The 18,014-nt window shown below is 44.0% G+C and overlaps 1 protein-coding gene across 5 annotated transcripts in view; it reads right to left on the bottom strand.

Moving 5' to 3' along the window:
- gulp1a (GULP PTB domain containing engulfment adaptor 1a) overlaps nt 1-16,746 on the bottom strand; it is a 52,323-nt gene extending 35,577 nt beyond the window's left edge. The window contains exon 1 of one of the 5 annotated variants that reach the window (XM_034561185.1): nt 16,493-16,746. The gene's annotated coding sequence lies outside the window, so the exon portion shown is untranslated. Of the gene's footprint in view, nt 1-16,311; nt 16,391-16,492 lie in introns of those variants that run through there. The other 4 variants (XM_034561181.1, XM_034561180.1, XM_034561184.1 and 1 more) reach the window with 4 other exon arrangements.
- Nucleotides 16,747-18,014: the final 1,268 nt, after the last annotated feature.

Raw genomic sequence — 18,014 nt, 5'->3', positions numbered from 1 at the left:
GTTGCCGTTTCTAAAGTGGCGTATGGGGCGTTGCAGGTTGCCGTTTGTAAAGTGGCGTATGGGGCGTTGCCGGTTGCCGTTTGTAAAGTGGCGTATGGGACGTTGCCGGTTGCCGTTTGTAAAGTGGCGTATGGGGCGTTGCCGATTGCCGTTTGTAAACACAGCGTTTAAGAGAGTTTGAGTTACAGAGAGGAGGCGGGACCTGTTCGTGTGTTTTGATAAAGTCCTGCGCTCCTATTGGCTGGGGGGGGGGGGGGCAGCACCCACTGCCCAAGACTGACGCCCAGAAACCGACACGGCAACAGAAGGAAAGGGTGCAAACATCTAGCCTGAGACACACTTGTAGGGGGTCATAAGTCATGATTAAGAGGAAATATCTTAATAAGTGTTTTTAGGGAGAGAGTCCTCATGTAAGGAAGAACAGCATTGTTTCTTATTCTTTATAAAGAGTCTTGTAATCATCTTATTTAAGATTCGTTGTCTGTTTTCCACATAAACTGAAAAAGATGTGTAAATAAATAAAGAATATTTATGTCTGAACAAAATGTAACGTGAGGTAAAGTGATTGCTGTACGGTTTAGAAGCATTTTAAGAGCATATTTTAATGACTAATAGGACAGTATTGTTATTCAGAAACATATTCTTAATTCAGAAACGTAGCACAATGCCAACATTTCCTTTTTTTTCTGGCGACCGGGTTGTACTTTCTTTTTTTTTTTTAGTTAATCTGTTTCAAATTGAAACCTAAGAGACGGAGCCTGCTTTTTTAATTTTTATTTCTTGAGAATAATTTCCCTGCATAACTCAAATCCTTCGTGTCCCTATGATATAATTTCCGTGGCACGATGAGGGAACAACCCTCCGATGGGTGTCCTTCATCTTCACTCTCGGGGGGTTTCGACATCTCACGGTGCGTTACGGTGAATAATGTACAACAGATAAAGAAACCCTCTGTCACGTCTCGTCTGCCCTCCAGCCGAATGTGTGTTTAGGTTACGGATCCCGTGGAACAACGAGACTCATAAGGAAGGAAAAGCCTGGTCCGAGGCCCGTGGGCAGGCCACCCCGGCCTCCAATGAAGGGCCTCGGCTTAACGGCACGTTGGGGGAACATGTGAAAAGGAAAATGCCAGAAGATCACAGCCTCATTCAGCAGGAAATTAATTCACCCTGTTCCCCCTCGTTAGTGGAAGCCAATCACCCAAAAATCATGATTAAGCGACACGGGCAATGAGAAGCTTGAAGTCCCGAGGATGGGGGGGGTTACTCGTCAAGAAGGAGGGGGGTCTACTGGATTAATCTCCTTGAGCAAGTTTTTAACAGCTCGGTGTAAAGTCGACTGAAACAGACTCAAAAGGGGCGGAGTCACGAAGAACTCCTGAGCAAAGCGTGTAATGTCGATTTGAACCTAATATTAATAACTTAATTATGCAAGTTGTTTGATTGTTCACTGGATTTATCCTGCTGGGGGTTCTCACCCTTTTTGTGATTACAAATAAAAGAAATCCAAGGACCTTCTCAACTAGAGAGAGAAAAACTAAAACAGGGAAATAATTACAATAAAAAACAAATATTTCTGCCATCACGAATCTCCAAAATGTGACGTATTCAGCGACGTCCTTAAAGAGCTCAAGAGTTATGGAATTAGCCATGAAAAACCTTGTGAGATGTAATATAATACACCGTGGTCCACACATGCCTTTTTTTTCCTATTATCAATAAATGGTTTAAAATGTGTATATTATTGTTTTTTGTTGACTCGTGTTATTCGTCCGCGCCTCCAGATCCCGGCAATAAAATTGTTGCCCCGAGTAAAGTGTTCTCGGAAAAAAGATAAATAAACTTTCTAAAAATGAGAAAAAAAATCCATCGCCGGGGGTTTGAAGCTGTGAAGGCCGGCGTCCTTCAGAGGGAATGAATAAATGAAGCTCTATTGAAGGAACAAGGGGGAAAAAAACAGAAAATATGAGAGGGGAAAACTGTGTTTGTGCTCATGTCACACACACACACACACACACACACACACACACACACACACGCACGCTGCAGAGAGTTCTGATGCAGCAGAACTCCACTTGTGTGGAGTCCAGCAGTTTTTATTGTACAACCCGACCCAGCTCAAACAATAACTGATGCTCCATGTGAAGTTCGCCCATGGAGGACTTCCTGTCTCCGGGCGACCACTACCAGACTGTCACTCATTGATTAGGCACACGCCTCCTCAGCCCGACCACGAGGCAACCTAAATCCACTCAGAGCGCCCGGGATGCGATACTCCATGCGGGTGCTTAAACCACTGAAGGACTCGGGCTGTCCTTTGAGCTCCGGCTGGATTTAGAGCGTCTCCCCGAGGCAATCGAACCCCCGGGGAGAGTTTATCTTTCAGCCCGATTCCTACTCCCCTTTCCAGCGGATGGAAAACGTGAGCGTGCGATTTATCTCCAGTAGATTTAGATTGCTGCGATGTCGTCCCCAACCGGCCCCTGGATACTCTGGAGCATTTCCTTTGCAGCTCCCTCCTGGCCTAACAATTGGGACGTTATATATAGTGCCAATAAAGGTTGGTTGAATTACTAGTTGTCTCAGAGAAACCACGACAGGTGAGCTCCCTCAATAGCTGCATTGCAATATAATGCACAATTCACAAAAAGGTAGAAGATTCGATCGGGACCCCCAAACATCGTTAAAAAAAAAGGAAAACTTTCACCAAGCGAAGAGGCGGAAACTCAAGGACATTTCGTTGTCATTTTACCCAGCTCTTTATATGCATTTTCAGAAATTCCTAGGATTGTATCATGTATTATCACATATTTGGTGCTAGATTAATGATTTCAGAGCACTTGAAAAAGGATAGAAAACGGTCAGAAATCCGTCTAAAATACCACATTAGGACACCAAGAGGAACACCACTGAAAAAAGTCACGGTATCAAAAAAAAGCCTTTGACATTTGTGGATGCTCCTGTTAGATTGTGATTGCAGTGATGTCGTGTTTTCAAAGAATTGCTCTCATTACAACGAAATGCGTAGCCGGGGTACTATTTAGGAACCCCAGTGTGCACAAAGCCTTTTTAGAAATCGGCAGGAATAACACATTTTTACATTTGCTAAAAAAAAGCTGCGTGTGTTGTTGCCCCAAAAACTTTGGTGGGATTGGAATATCAAAGGGGTCCGTGAAGGGCATATAGAACATAACAAACATTTACTTCGCCCATTCAGGAGTCATAAAAAAAAAAAACTCCCGGGATTTGTGTGCTTAAAATGAAAGTAAAACAGGCACCGTTTCACATTCCATGCGAAGAAAAAAGAAAAATATATATATATATATATATATATTTCAGTTTATAGCTTCCATTATCTCACTCCCTCTGGAGGTGGTTTTAGGCCATGGACATATTCTATAATGACTGCAATTTGTGGGATGGAATTAATTGCTTCTATTTCTTTTGCACATTTTTGCAGAATCCTTTTTTTGTTTCCTGGAGTCAAAGAGCCGTTTTTTTTTTTTTTTGTTCGATTGTCCACCGAAAAGGACTCGTGAACCGCACGGCACCAGAGCTACCACGGACCCCACAGGGTACCCGGTCAAAGGGGAATGATTTACGGAGATGACATGGTTGTGCCCTCCGTATATATATATATATATATATATATATATATATATATATATTCCCACCCGGACCCTCTCCATTAAAAAGTCTCCTGCACTGAACTTTCCCTGGAGTGGCTTCCAGTCACACGAAAAAGAGAGGCGGCCCTCGCGCCAACTTGAAAGTTCAGCGCATGTGTGGGACGGCGGCCAAGACAATCTGCCAAGGGGGCGATCCTTCTTTGTCAGTGTACAGAGTGGCTGTGACGGGGGGGGGGGGGGGGGGGGGGGGTAGGCCTCGAGGGGAACTAAGCAAAGCAAACACAATCTTACAGCCTTCTTCCAGCTCATCTTGATAAAAAATAAGAAAAAAGAAGGGGGTCAGTCATAAATATTGCTCCAGTGTTGAACGAGTCATCAAGCTCTCACTTGGAAATAAATCCTCATCCCTTGCATATATATATATATATATATATATATATAAATATTGCACATATTGGATGCAAGCCTTTATCACGCTGCAGGTGGGCCGTAGCTACATAACTCACTTTGATATCCAGTATTCATCACGCTCCAGATAACCTTGCCCCGGTGTGTAAAGAACAGCTTGAAGAGTGTACAGTAGCTGAGAAATGGAACAGTACCGATGGTATTCCTGATCCCACCGTGAGCCCGGAGGTCTTATTGTTGTTTTTGTTTTGGCTAAAGCAAAAAGAAGGTTAAAAGCCTGAGAACTCGCCATCACTCAGGTTCCGTTAGTTTTTCCTTCTTCTCCAAGACTTAAGAACGTAAATCCATTTGCGTTGCCCGGAGTCTCTCGGTTTGTTCGTTTAGTTATTTTTCCACCAGATTATCTGTGAAATACTGTCCGTGACCAAAGTAAAAGTTATGTTTTTTGTTATGCAAGTTACCGTCACAATTCCTATTCGTCACTCGAGGGGAATCGGCCAATCGGGAACAGAGAGAGGACAAATGACGGGCGTGACACAAGGGTGGTGCTCCAGCGAGGTCGGTGTTGTTTTCAGGTCAATATGCGGGTCGCTGCCTTGCACGTGAACCTGGTCAAGACTCCACGAGCCACCCGAAGACAGACGAGATCCAACCACAGAAACCTACTTCGTTTCTACACTAAATATGATGTCACGCCCCAACCGTGGACTTCCCAGACCCTCGATATCCCATAATCCATTGTGGGCGGCACAGTTGTTTTAATGAATTCTGTGTTCCGTCACTTTCACCGAACAAAAAGGGAAAGAAAAGGAGAAAAATTGGGATTTTTCTGACGTTTCTGTACCTCTGGTTCTGACTCACGGAGGAAATCATCCTTCAGACGCTGACACGCGGGGGTGATTTCCATTAAACGGCAACATTTTTGCCGTAAATCTAGTGCCGCGTATTTTAATTTAGCCGCTCGGAAATATTTCAAAACCGTTATTGAGAGCAAACAAACCGCGAGAAATGAAGTCGACGAAGCCATCTGAGCAAAAATAAACAGGACGCGAGAACCTGTCGAGATCAAAGTGGTTTTTTTTTTTTTTTTTTTTAGGTAGCTTCGCCTGGAGACCTCACGCCCCCTCATTCCTGCACCTCATCTCTCAGCGAAGGAAATAAATAGTTTTGGAGCCACAAATGGAGATCATAGTGGATATTTCTGACTGTAAAGCGTTTCATTTCCTGCACTTTATGAACACAACATGAATAGCAGAGTAGATTAAAGCTCACTTTGTATTTCACATCAGAGGGAGAAGCAAAGGAAAAGGTTTGTTTTGTATTATTTAGAAGAATATACAAGAAACAAGATATTTCTTGTATATTTGACATGTTTCGACGTCCATAGGAATGCAGCCTGAGCCCAACGATAAGCGTTCATCGTTAACGTCGACACTTATTCGTCGGCTTGAAGGGCGGCGGTGGGGGAGGAGCCTGGGCCGAGCTTGAGTACCAGGCAAAGTGATTAGCATCCATCACTGTCAGGCTTCCTCCCAGACAGCGAGGGGGGCCGTGACGGATGAAGGAGGGGACAATCAGCGGAGGCTCGGCAGGAAAAGAAAGAGAGGAGGATGAGCTCAAAACAAATGACGACGTCGGGACATCGGCTTTGAAAGATAAAGAAAAGGGTCCAGATAAGGACAAAATAAAGAAGAAAATCAAAAAAGCGTGTGCTTTGTGAGGGTGACGGAGGTGTGTTGAGGGAACGTATGAGAACAATGTGAAATGCTAAATGTAACGTAAAGCGTCCTGAGTTATCTAAAAATAGGGCATTTGCACTATTTAGATGTCTCCTTTGGTCATTGGGAATTTTGTGACACATTTTCTTTGAGACAAGGGAAGTTTTTAAAGCAGGGTTTTGGTGTTTGACGACAGCATATTATTTATTTGTTTAAAAGACAACATTGCAGGAGCTGTGTTTGCTACCGTCGCCATTTTTTGTAAATCCAAAACCATCGATTCATGCGTTGGCTGCTATTCTTTTACATGCGCTTGTTGTCATTTTTTTGGTCCAGTGGAGTCCAGAAATTAAACCGTTGATGTAGTTTTTTAAATAGTGCCCTCTTGTATTCCTCTGTGGTGGATACGACATAATAAAAGGTACTTTAGAGAGTGCCTTCCACTGAAAACACGAGGGCAGAGCCCTTTAGAATGCATATGGGATGAAGAAAACATGATGCAGGGCCCTTCAAATGGGGAAAAAACATGATGCAGGGCCCTCCACAATGCCCTTCAAATGGGAAAAAAGCATGATGCAGGGCCTCTTTAAATTGTTGTCCTTCAATCAGAGGATCGGTGGTTCGATCCCCGGCTCCGCTAGACCATGCCGATGTGTCCTTGGGCAAGACGCTGAACTCCCGTAGCTGTGTGAATGTGTGTGAATGTTAGTTACTGCCGATGCACAGGTGTAACCGTAGCTCCTCACATCAGTGTGTGAATGGGTGAATGATGTCATTGGTGTCATTTTTTATTTAAAAAACCCTTTTTCCTTCCTTTTAGCATACTCAGAAATGCAAATGTAATCTCTAATGACCATCAGGGAGCAAAATAAAGTCCGATTGTGCAGACGTCTCACTTGACTCATTGCTACCTCAGTGATCGCTGGTTTCAAAGTGCTCACTTAGTACATTACAGATTGTACAGATCGTAAAGCCCCCAGCGAGGAGGCGAGTTTGCAACTTCTGATATACGACTTAAATGACATGGACTCGACTGTCCAGCCAGGCTTGCGTCAACAGTCCCCCAACCCCCCTCCCGGTCTTTTATCTCAGCTCGTGCACAAAGAGCTAACAACCAGTGCTGCTGAGAGTTCTGCAATTACACACTGGATTTCCTCTCTGGCCTCATTTTTTTTTTTTTTTTTGGCCACGCTTCCAGACGAGCCATCCAAGAAAACCACCAAGCGAGCTGGCGAGCTGGATAAAGCCAAGAAACAGCTGACGGAAAAACATTTCCCTGTTGGCCTGACGGGTACGAAGAATCCACAACAAGTGCAATGTTAAAGCGAAGACCACACGGAAGAGTGATCTGCGGCTTCCGGAGTGTCTTTAAGCTCTTTGTTTTTAGTTCATCGCCCTCCAAATGTACAGTTTTTGGCTCATTCACTGCAGCGGGCCGCCAGTACAATACTCAACACCGAGGGCCAGACGGACACAGTAAGCAACAGGGCTGGAGGGCGTTAGTGGAGACTTTTGCAGCTAGAAAAGCTCGATATTTCCTGAAAAGGAGTCGGTAGAGACAGACGGAGACGCTTGGAACCGTCAGGCGGAACCAAACGAGGCAACATGAGGCGCTCGTGTTGCTCCGTGTCTGTAAAACATGCAGAAAACTACAAAGAAGGGGAATACGTCCGTGTCCTGTGTACGCTTTTTTTATCGGGCCAAACAAATCTGTGACAATTCTGCGTCTGTCAAGTGAGGTCGTTTCTTCATATATTGCAAAATTCTAATCTTTTTTTTTGTTGTAGTTTACACGTTTATGCACGACAATCAAATAACACACGCTGTGTCGACGTTGTAAATCACATGTTAAGCGTTATCAATGTTCACATATTTTACATTCTCAATGTGCCACGGGATGACTAAACTATTGGTGTGGTTTACAGGTAGAGTACCATAACTTTCATGTTAAGTCTGTTTTGTTATCGCTTTTTAATGCTGAGGATTGATCTCATATTGTACACACAACTTATTGTTGGCTACCTCGTGGCTGCATGCTCACTCTTGAGACTTCTACTGACAAACAGGGTTTAAATAATTAAATCCTGCAGCTCTTCCAGACTTTCCAGATGTTGACCAAATTGATGAAAAGGCCAGAGACAGATGACACGGGTTTATTATTGGTGTCCGGCAAACAAAACCCCAATAATGTGGGAAAAAGTAACTTCTTTGAGACGGCTAAGTATATATATATATATATATATATATATATAGCCATCGTGATGAAGAAGCTTTCTGTTGTCGTCCACTCGGAGCAGCAACAACGACATCCCGACTGTGTTTCCACAGGGAGGCGGCGTCCTAACGAGCCTGAATAAATCTAATTAGTTTTAATGTGAATGATCTTTTACGGCGGACGCTTCCAGGCCGGTCGTGTAGAAAGAAAAATAAATAACGTACTTGAGAAGGATAAGTATTTACCCCACGGACTGCAGCCTTGGCAAAACAACGGCAAAAACATAAATAGACCAGCGAGGCCTGCGAGGATGAGATATGCAGTATACTGAGCAGAGGAATCAGCCTCCCGACTTAAGTGCTAAACAATAGCAATAAAACACGCATAACTCCTGCCAATTCATTAACAGAAAGAGGATAATGCAGTCACAAAAAAAAATGAATAAAAAAAATGCCAGCTGCGAAGCTCTGAAGCCTGCCCCCCCTGGACATTAATGGCACTCATCAAGAAAATAAAAGAGCCGTAAAAAATTTAAAAAGCGCCCACAAACGACTTCTCGAATTAACCAGGGGGCTTCTCTTTTTTTTTGTGATGAGTTGGATGAAGGAGACGTGAGTCGGCCAAATTGGAACGCTGACGGTGTTAAAAAGTCCGTCAGATTTGGTCGGCGGCGGATGAAATGCGGCCTTCCCACGGCGCCGCGCTCTGCCGGTAATGAGACCAAGAGACGCAGGGCAGCGCATGTTCTGACAAAATCTCTACATGGTTCGAGGGTAATGATCGCATAACTACAGTGTGATATGCAGAATATGTACACGCACTTTGATAGTGGACAAAAGGCGACCCGATGCATTAACGGGACGCGAGTCGGCCGACGCCATGTTGTGAGCCGCGCGCGGAGGCAACGAATTCAAAATGCAATTCAAATGTCTCTATTACAGCGATGTTAATTTTGCAGAAAAAACAGCCGGTGATGCGCAAGAGCAAATGCCAGTGAGAGTGACGACTGGTGTGTTCAACTGCATGCCAAATTAATCAGCGCACTACAAAGCCAAAAAGGTACCATGTGACTGGTTTGCAGCCAAGCAACGTGTTGGTTGCAAAAGAGTATTCCAATAGAGCATATAGTGGATAGTTTGGTAACATGACTAAAGGATGTATGTAAAGGGAAGGCACAAAGACTAACAGCTGTCTTTGTTTGACGTGGTTTCAATGGCTTCCATGGCGCCGCGTTGTATTCCAGCGAGCGTTTTCTTTTTCATTGAACGTTTGATCAAAGTGAAAGGGTGAAGTTTTGGCTTTCTTGTCTTGAGTGCATAGTTCATTCTGGACTACAGTGCGGGCGATCGGACAATAAGCTGCCACAGCACCGAGCTGCAGGAATACCAATGTACTCCCGAGCGAGCCAACAACACGCGGCTACCCCCCCATGTGGATTTGGACTTTTTGAAATCCTTTCTGAGCAGACAGAAGCGGCGTAGTGCAACAACTTGGACCTCCGCAACACGCTGAAAGGTCATCTCCTGTGAACGTCTGGCAGCCGAGAGAAGATAACCAGTGATTAAAAAAACATGGAAAAACCCGCAAACCGACTTAGCATTCGGCCCGTGTCTCGCAAAAAAGTTACCGCCGCTAAGAAATCTTGAAAGCTACGAGCTAATCGTGAGAAACCGCCGTGTTTTTCATCCCCCTTAGCGTACCCCTTACAAAGGGACAGAGGCCACATGCATCCGGAAATTAGATTGCAGAGAGACTTTCATTAATCAGAATGTATAATAACCATATCCATGCCTAGACAATGCCGAGCTATCCTCATTGACATGCTGCAGTGACCCAGCCTTCAATGACAACAAGGCCCATGCATTTGACAAAAGGTTCAATATTACAACGTGTTAACGCAAGCACCCGCTCCTCAAAAAATATGCAGTGGGATTGAAAACGGGACAAGAAAGCGCACGAATAGCTAAACGTCTTAAGAAAAGCGTGAATCCCGTCAATGTTTTCAGGGCATTACAGACACCGTATAATGAATTCACAGTGTGACAGAAACAGCTCCCAGCATGCAGTCAAAGGACGCCGGACGCATTAAATCAAATCAGCCGTTGTGATTTCTCCTCGATCACAGGAAGTCTGGCGTCACGGAGTGAAGGCAATAATGTAATGAGGCTGACGGGAGATTTCTCATCAGCACGCCGGCTCATTTGCCTCCGTTATCGGCTTCCCTCGTCTCAGTTGTGATTCACTTACAAGATTCGTATCTGACCCGGAGACGGTGAAAGGCCTTTTTTTTTTTCTGGGTGTCAAAGGTCTCAGCATTCCTGGCAACGTAACTGGAATATTGCCGCAACAAAAACTCTCAAGTGACATTCTTTCAATCGTCCGAATTGGCAGTTTAAAGGATACCCGAACTGGGGCCGGTTCCTCGTCGTATCCGTCACGATTGCAGGAATACGTCGATTTGCATACCGTGCGCCGGATGAATGGCTGAGTCCATTTCAAAGCAAGCGTTCCACCCCGAGAACAAGTACGGAGGTACGAAGATGCAACGACATGGCGCCAGGCGAGCTCTACAAACAGCAGAATTGCGATAATGGCAACCCTTCCGGAAAGATTAGTCTTTTCTCGATTATCTTAATTTATTCGCCTCGGCGTTAGAAAAAAAAATTAAATCAGGGTGCAGGGAAATAATGAAACGTGGGAAAGTAATTTATTTATTAATGTCTCCGGCTGAAAACGGCATCATCTACATAATCAGAGTGCGCTCGCCATTATATATGATTTCGTCACTTTGGTTTCGGGCAGATTGTACAAAAGAAAAAGAAAAAACGATGATTGCGACCGTCTTTTGACAGTTAATAAGTGAGTGATGACTCATTAATTAAAAAGCCAAAGGATTGGTAGATTAATCCTGAATAAAAACAAGTAATGTCCGCTGAACTGCAAATCAAGTCCCCTTGTTTCTAATTTACTAATCTACATCTCCTGGCCATCAGCGGACGGAGGTTAGCTCAGTAGTCATGGAGATTGTCCGGCTGATATTAATGTGGCTGAATGCTGCCAAGGTTATTAATGGACCTTCGAGTTCAACCGTATCTGAAATATCCTCAACAATTGACACGTAGTGAGGTATTCAGAGAAAAAGGCCGATCGCCACATTCTTTTTTTAGGCCAGTGTCGCGTTGGTTTCTTATTTACAGGTGAAAGAAGAAAACTACATGCCAGTACTAATAATTTATTTGCAATGAGTTCCTTGCAAAACGTTCCTCAGTTTGCTTTCTCAGCGTATTTCAACTTTGACCATTTACAGCCGGCCCCTGTGAATGAAGCGATTGCTCTCTTCCCGCTGTGTTTGTTGGCGACTCCGGTTTATGAGACGCATAACACTCGATAACGTATATCCCCCCCCCCCCCCCCCCCCCCCCCGACCTCGGGAGAAACGTTGCGTGACGAGTTGTCAAAACGGTACAGAAGTGCCATTTCCATTCTGAAATGTGGCGAAGAGCAAAGGGGGTAATATTACGGGCTGAACGTTTTTTATTAGGGCCTTGTTGGCTGATTCATTTCCTCTTGGCTCATTCAGCTTTTTAAAAGGGGAGCACTGCTATAAAAGAAAATAAATGTGTCCGGACATGAAAACGTCTTCAATAATTGGCTTGGGTTTCTTTTTGTCCCATTATGTTAGTGGACATGATTCTCTTGTATTACGTTATTCGCCGTCGGCGCCCTCTATGGGCTGCACTTTGTTTGTGCAACACGAGGTCAGCTCTTTACCGAACTAGACTGCGTTCTAAACTTACACTTTTCTTTATTTGGTCTGCAAAATGTCTCAGTTGCAATATTCCACGTCATCATATTGCTCGTTTTGTGCAACAAATGGTCGAGAAACCCAAAGAATATGTTTGCTGCGACATAAATAAAGAAACGCAAGAATGCTCGGCAATTACATTTCGGCAATTAATTTTCTATTGGTCAGCAGAATATTCAATTGGGATAAGGATGCACCCGTCTCATACGACGCACTGTAATGAGCCCCGATGCTGACGTACTCAAAAGGAAAATTATAACATTGTCGTGATGTAATCTTGTGAAACTTGAGGCGCATCGCATTTGCATAACCTAGTGGGAAATAGAAATGTACTACAAAATGGAATTAGGTAATGGGATTTGAGGAACTCCCGGAAATTGGTATTCATTGGTATTGACAACTTAATGTCTATATTAAAAGGTGTAGAATGGCTATCCTTTATGTTAATGTACCACTAATCAATAAACAGAAGAATTAATTCAGATTAATTTATACAGCTGTAATAACTGAACCTTGTACTGTGGGTTTTCTTGAAATAGAACTACTGTCCACACATCATTACGCTGCCTTCTGGGTTCGTTATGCGGGGCCTTTTAAAATTATTTATGAGGAATAAAGTGGCACAAAAGTGTTCTTTCCATCTCAAACATCGCAGCAGGGTGTAAAATACACCTTTTTAGCTCTTTAGCTGTGTCCACATACTTTCATCTTAATATTCTTCCCGGATGACACGTCACAAAAAGATCCATTAGTCACTCAGGAGTTGTTCGGTAGTTCGGAAGCTTCGTGGTTTCACCCCCCGACTGATTGAGTATGCCGAGCGGATTAATTAAAAAACAAAGGCCTTGACATCTGTTGTGAGTCAACTAAAATCCAACGCGAAGGAGTCGGTTTTGACGTGGACACGACGATGTTATTTTTGAGGTAACAGCCGCAGTCGTCCAGCCGGATCCGAGAGGCTTGTCTGGTGTTTCCGACCGAGGCGATCGGACAACAAACGGCTCGAGGTGGAAAGATGAACTTGTCGTTAATGGAGTTTTTTTTTCTTCCTTTCTTCTTCTCGCCGACACTGAGGGATGGCGAGGGCGGAGCGGACGGTAATGATGTTATCAGTCACTGTGTGATCTCGCTCGGGAGAGAGATGAAGTGCGCTGAAACACCCCTCCTGAGGTCAGGGCGGCGAGCGTACCGCGCGTGAGCGATGTCGACGTCGGAGAGGCGGCGCGTCCGTTTTCCCCCGAAACCAAAACCACCAAATATGTGCCGTGTGGGATTGTGGTGATGGTTCAATATGTCAATGTAATAATAATCACAATCTCTGTATTCTGCAAAGACTTTACGAGAGTTGTGGGATTTGATACAAACGAGCCAATGAGGTGTCGTTACCCTCACGGGCCTCGCCATATATATATATATATATACTGTATATGGCGAGGCCCGTCATGTGAACTTCGTTATTATCGTCTTAAATACATCGGGACGTCTCCAACACGTTTGCCGACATGATGCCAGAACCAACAGCAGGGTTTCCCCCTACGAGCATAAGGTACTAGTATAAGATACTAGTGTAAGACTCAGGAGCAGCTCATACACACACACACACACACACACACACACACAGACACACACACACACAGCCAAAGGGAACCAGGTAAAGATCGAATCTAATAGATGTTTGTTTTTCCCGGACAGCTTCCGAACAGCCTTAGGTGTGGTAATGATCTGGGCTAAGAGACCACTTTATTTATTATTTCGGTAGTGTGGTTGTATTTATATTTTTATGGATTTAAGTAGGTTTTTTTTCACATTTCAATTCCAATGTCTGAATATCCTTAAGAATTTTAAATGTATTAAAAAAGGGTGTTCTTACGTTATTATTCTACGACATAATAATGGTGTAAGCTGCATTCAAATGGAGTGATTACGTAAGCCCTACTAATATTAAAAAATCATGGTTTTAGTGAACAAATCGGTAACAATCTGTAACGATAAATTTACGATTGCAGCCGACCCCGATTTTTGCTCAATTCTCTACAAAAGGCAATAAAGACTTTTTCCGTGCCAATCCGCCGACGGATTAGTGGACGAGCCTCTCCCCCGGTAAACGTTAAGCCGTTGAGCTCCGCGAGCGGTCGCCGTTCAAGCCGTCGTCGGGTCACCTCCGTTGACACGCGACACGTGTCGAGATCTGCGGGACTCGGCTCAGCGTGGGGATCGATTGCGTTGAATCCTGCTCCAGGTAAACGTAACGCCGGTCTGTGTGTGTCCGGTGTTGAGCGTAATCTCCTCATCTATTCGACCCTCTGACCCTGTTGCATGCTAACCACCCCTCCTCCTTTTTGTTTTTTACGGGGTTGTGATTCTACGAAGTCGCAAACACACCACTGACAGGGCTCGTGATGATGTCCACTGAGGACGAACTCCTTCAGTCTGCTGAGAAATCACGTCAGAATCAATCAAGAGTGTAGATTCGCGGCGACGCGGTCGCAGTTCAAACTCTGCGTGGCGTTCCGTGCGTCGCTCTGTGACCAAGATGTAAAGAATTATAGGCTTGTAAGAGAAAGAAAAAAAGCTCCCTCCAAGGCAGCCCTCTACTTCCTGTTTACATCATCCAAAAAGCATATTTTCATTTCACGAGAAAAAGGCAAACATCCGAATGTTGTTTGTTTGTTTGTACTAAAGAGTACATAGTGGACGATCCCAAAGGCACAGGAAGTCTCAAAATGGCTCTCACGCTATATATATAACACTGACACTCACTCCATCCATTCAAATATATGTATACATATATATATAAAATTTATTTTAATTTTGGATCATCCTTTTTTTGTAGAAAAATATCTCCCGAGACCTAAAAAAAAATGTGACACACCGAAATGATGGCTGCAAACAACAATATATATATATATATATATATATATATATATATATATATATATAACACGTTCGTTCCAGATAAGGTGCGACAACGACAAAAAGCCAGAAGAAATATTGTATTTTTGTTGCAGCTTCTTAAGCATTCCCAACTTTTACAACATTAACACTATTGTCAGGAGGTCGCTTTTTAGTTTCCGTGCACCTGGACCGGTGGTATTCGGACATGAAAACGACAGCAGACTTATACAATCACACCGCTGGTATATCTCAAACTCACCCAACGCTGTAAAACACTTTTTTTTCCCATTACACTTAAACAACCTTTACTCAACTCACAAGATCACCTTTGCTCTCCTGCCAGGGCCGTGAAAAAGGGAGAAGAGAAAAACAAAAACACTATTTGCAGAAGCCTCAAGGCTAATCCACAACCGATATTCAGAGCATAAATCATGAGCCACTTGGAGAGAGCAGCAATTCAATTATTGCTGGGGGGGGGGGGGCTGCAAAACACCCGGAGATCGTCACGCCATCAAACCTGTTTAAATGGCAACCAGCAGGTTGGGGGAGGGGGGACTGGGAAACAATGGTCATATTGCTGACCCGAAAGACCTCTCTTTCACAACCAAAAAAAGGGGGAAAGAGGAAAAAATGATGAGAACCGTGGAACAGAAGAAAAAAAACAGAAGTACCACTCAGTCAGATGCTTATCCGTCATTAAAGCGAACGTCTGCATATATATATATATATATATATATCCATTACTTGAGTTATTAATAGCTCTCACAGCACACAATGGCACACAGTTATTGTGATAGTGTCGGTGCCTGTGAGGTTCCTACTGAAAAAACAATCTCCTGGGCGCGGATGTCTTGAGTGGAGATGAAAGGTGCATAATATTTAATGGATCCTTGTTCATTCTGGAGGCTGAGAGATTCACTCCGCCCCCCCCCCCCCCCCCCCCCCCCCCCCCCCCCCTACCACCACCACCCCTTGTATAATGACAGCAATGCTTTTAACATCCCCAAAGCCTCAGTCTCCATCACACACACACACACCCACAGCAAATATTAGCAAAACTCTTAAAAAAATTAGTGCCTTTCAGAAAAGATGTTTGACATTTGCTCACAACCCTAAGAATAGATGGTGGTCCGAGGTGCAGCAACTTAACTGGAGTCGCGTGCTCTCGTCGTCTACATTTGGATACTGACAGCGCACGTCTCATCGTGTGTGTGTGTGTGCGTGTGTGTGTGTGTGCGCGCGCCTCCATCATTAACAACAGTGCAACGACAGGCGCAACACATCAAAAGCTAAAAAAAAAAAAAAAACGCACACACACACACACGAAACCCCGTCAGTAGCCTCTGTCAACAGAAAGAGGCTCAAACCGTGGAAACGACACGCGGATGTCGGTCGTTGTGCGTTTTTCGCTTCAAAGTGGCAACAAAACAAACAACACACACACACACACACACACACACACACACAAAAACACCAAAGAAAGAAAGAAAAGAAGAGAAACTCGACGCTGGCTGAAAGAGTCCACCTTGCGCGGACCTGCGCAACAAAAGTTTCCCCCGTTGGGTCCGGAGTGTGTATTTAAATACGGACACACTCAGTGGGGGCACATTCCTGCACGAGACACACACCAACAAAAACACACGTTTATAAAGTAGTCCTTCCGCAGCAACGTCAACTTCGACTTTTGGTGGCCGGAAAAAAAAAGAAACCGTCTCGCGGAGGAGAACCGAAACAGCCAGTGAGGGAATCTCTGTTTCTGATAGCCAAGGGGAAGGGGGGGTTAAAGGGGGGCGACAACACACACGAGACCGCCTTTTACTTACACCGAAACGAGGAGAGGTCCCGAAAACAGTCCCGGAGTAGAAAAGAAAAAAGAAGAAAGAATTAAAAAAATAAAAATAAAAAATAGCCCCCAAGTGCTCGGCGCTGCACGGTCTCGAGCTCCACATCCAGCAGCCTCATTCCCTCATCTCCTCCCTCAGACCTCCGCTCCTCTACAGCTGCTGCCGGAGAAGTTTGCTGACGTCAACAAGCAACTCCCGTCTCTCAGTCCGCGGAGCAACTTGAATAATACATGCGGAGGGGGGGAGGGGGGAGGGGGGAGGGAGGCATGCGCCATACAAATAAATAGGGGGGGGGGGGGGGGGGGGCTGCCCTTTCACGACCATATCCATTAACGGAAACGAAGAAAAAGAAGAAGAAGACATGTTCCCCCTGCGTTGAAAAAAGATACAATGTATTAAACATTTGGAAATAGCTACTCATCAAGTAGAAGAAAAGGGTGAATAAAGTAGATATAATGTCTAAAACATTTGGAAATAGCTACTCATCAAGTAGAAGAAAAGGGTTAATAAAGTAAATATAATGTCTTAAACATTTGGAAATAGCTACTCATCAAGTAGAAGAAAAGGGTGAATAAAGTAGATATAATGTCTTAAACATTTGGAAATAGCTACTCATCAAGTAGAAGAAAAGGGTGAATAAAGTAGATATAATGTATTAAACATTTGGAAATAGCTACTCATCAAGTAGAAGAAAAGGGTGAATAAAGAAAAGGAAGTTCTAAAGGCAGCAGGTGCTCAGAGGGGTTTCTGCACTAGCATATTTTTGGGTACGAAAGGCAAAGACAGAGGAACAAACAGCCGGCAAAGAAAGTCATTTAAACACAGTGTTTAAGCCCAAAGTTGTATCAGCCTATTAGCTGACTTTGGTCTATTAAGTATAGTTTCCGCTGGTCGTTAACTTTTGCACAGTAATTGAGACCAATTGCTCATTAACGTTTGCTAGTTTACTGCTAGCTGGCTAACAAAAGTAAGCCAGTATTTCTTATCCCAAAACTTTAAGCTAATAGACTACTTATAGGGTTGGACTACTTTGCTTTTTCCCAAATTTTTTATAATAGAGGCAAGTAGTTATAGGTTATAGGATATTATCTTTTCTTTTATAGTGTTTTATGGGTTTTCCAAAATAAAGGGAAAGTTTCTAGGGACCCCAAAAGTAAAGTAGCCTATTTTTCACAACTTTTACACCGTTTGGTGGACTGCTTCCTAAATCCAAACTTCAACGTTTAGGAGCCGAGGAGTAATAAGGCCTCTATAGTCGCCATCTTTACAGCAGTGAAAGCTACTGCATGCGACACAAAGATTGGAGCCTAATCGTGCGGAAAGGGGTCGTGAATGTTGCGTTCAAATTAATGTGTTAAAAGCATTCTGCAGCATTTCCAATAATCAGGTCTAAAGTGATCGGAGGAGATGGCCCACATTGACTGGGGGGGGGATATGATCATGATTATGATGAAAGAACATTTCAAATTAGATATAGCCTTGAGTTAAGCCATTGCACACG

The sequence above is a fragment of the Cyclopterus lumpus genome, chromosome 21 (genome assembly GCF_009769545.1).
Source record: "Cyclopterus lumpus isolate fCycLum1 chromosome 21, fCycLum1.pri, whole genome shotgun sequence".
NCBI classification, from domain to species: domain Eukaryota; kingdom Metazoa; phylum Chordata; class Actinopteri; order Perciformes; family Cyclopteridae; genus Cyclopterus; species Cyclopterus lumpus.
This window is presented reverse-complemented; position numbering and strand designations above follow the sequence as displayed.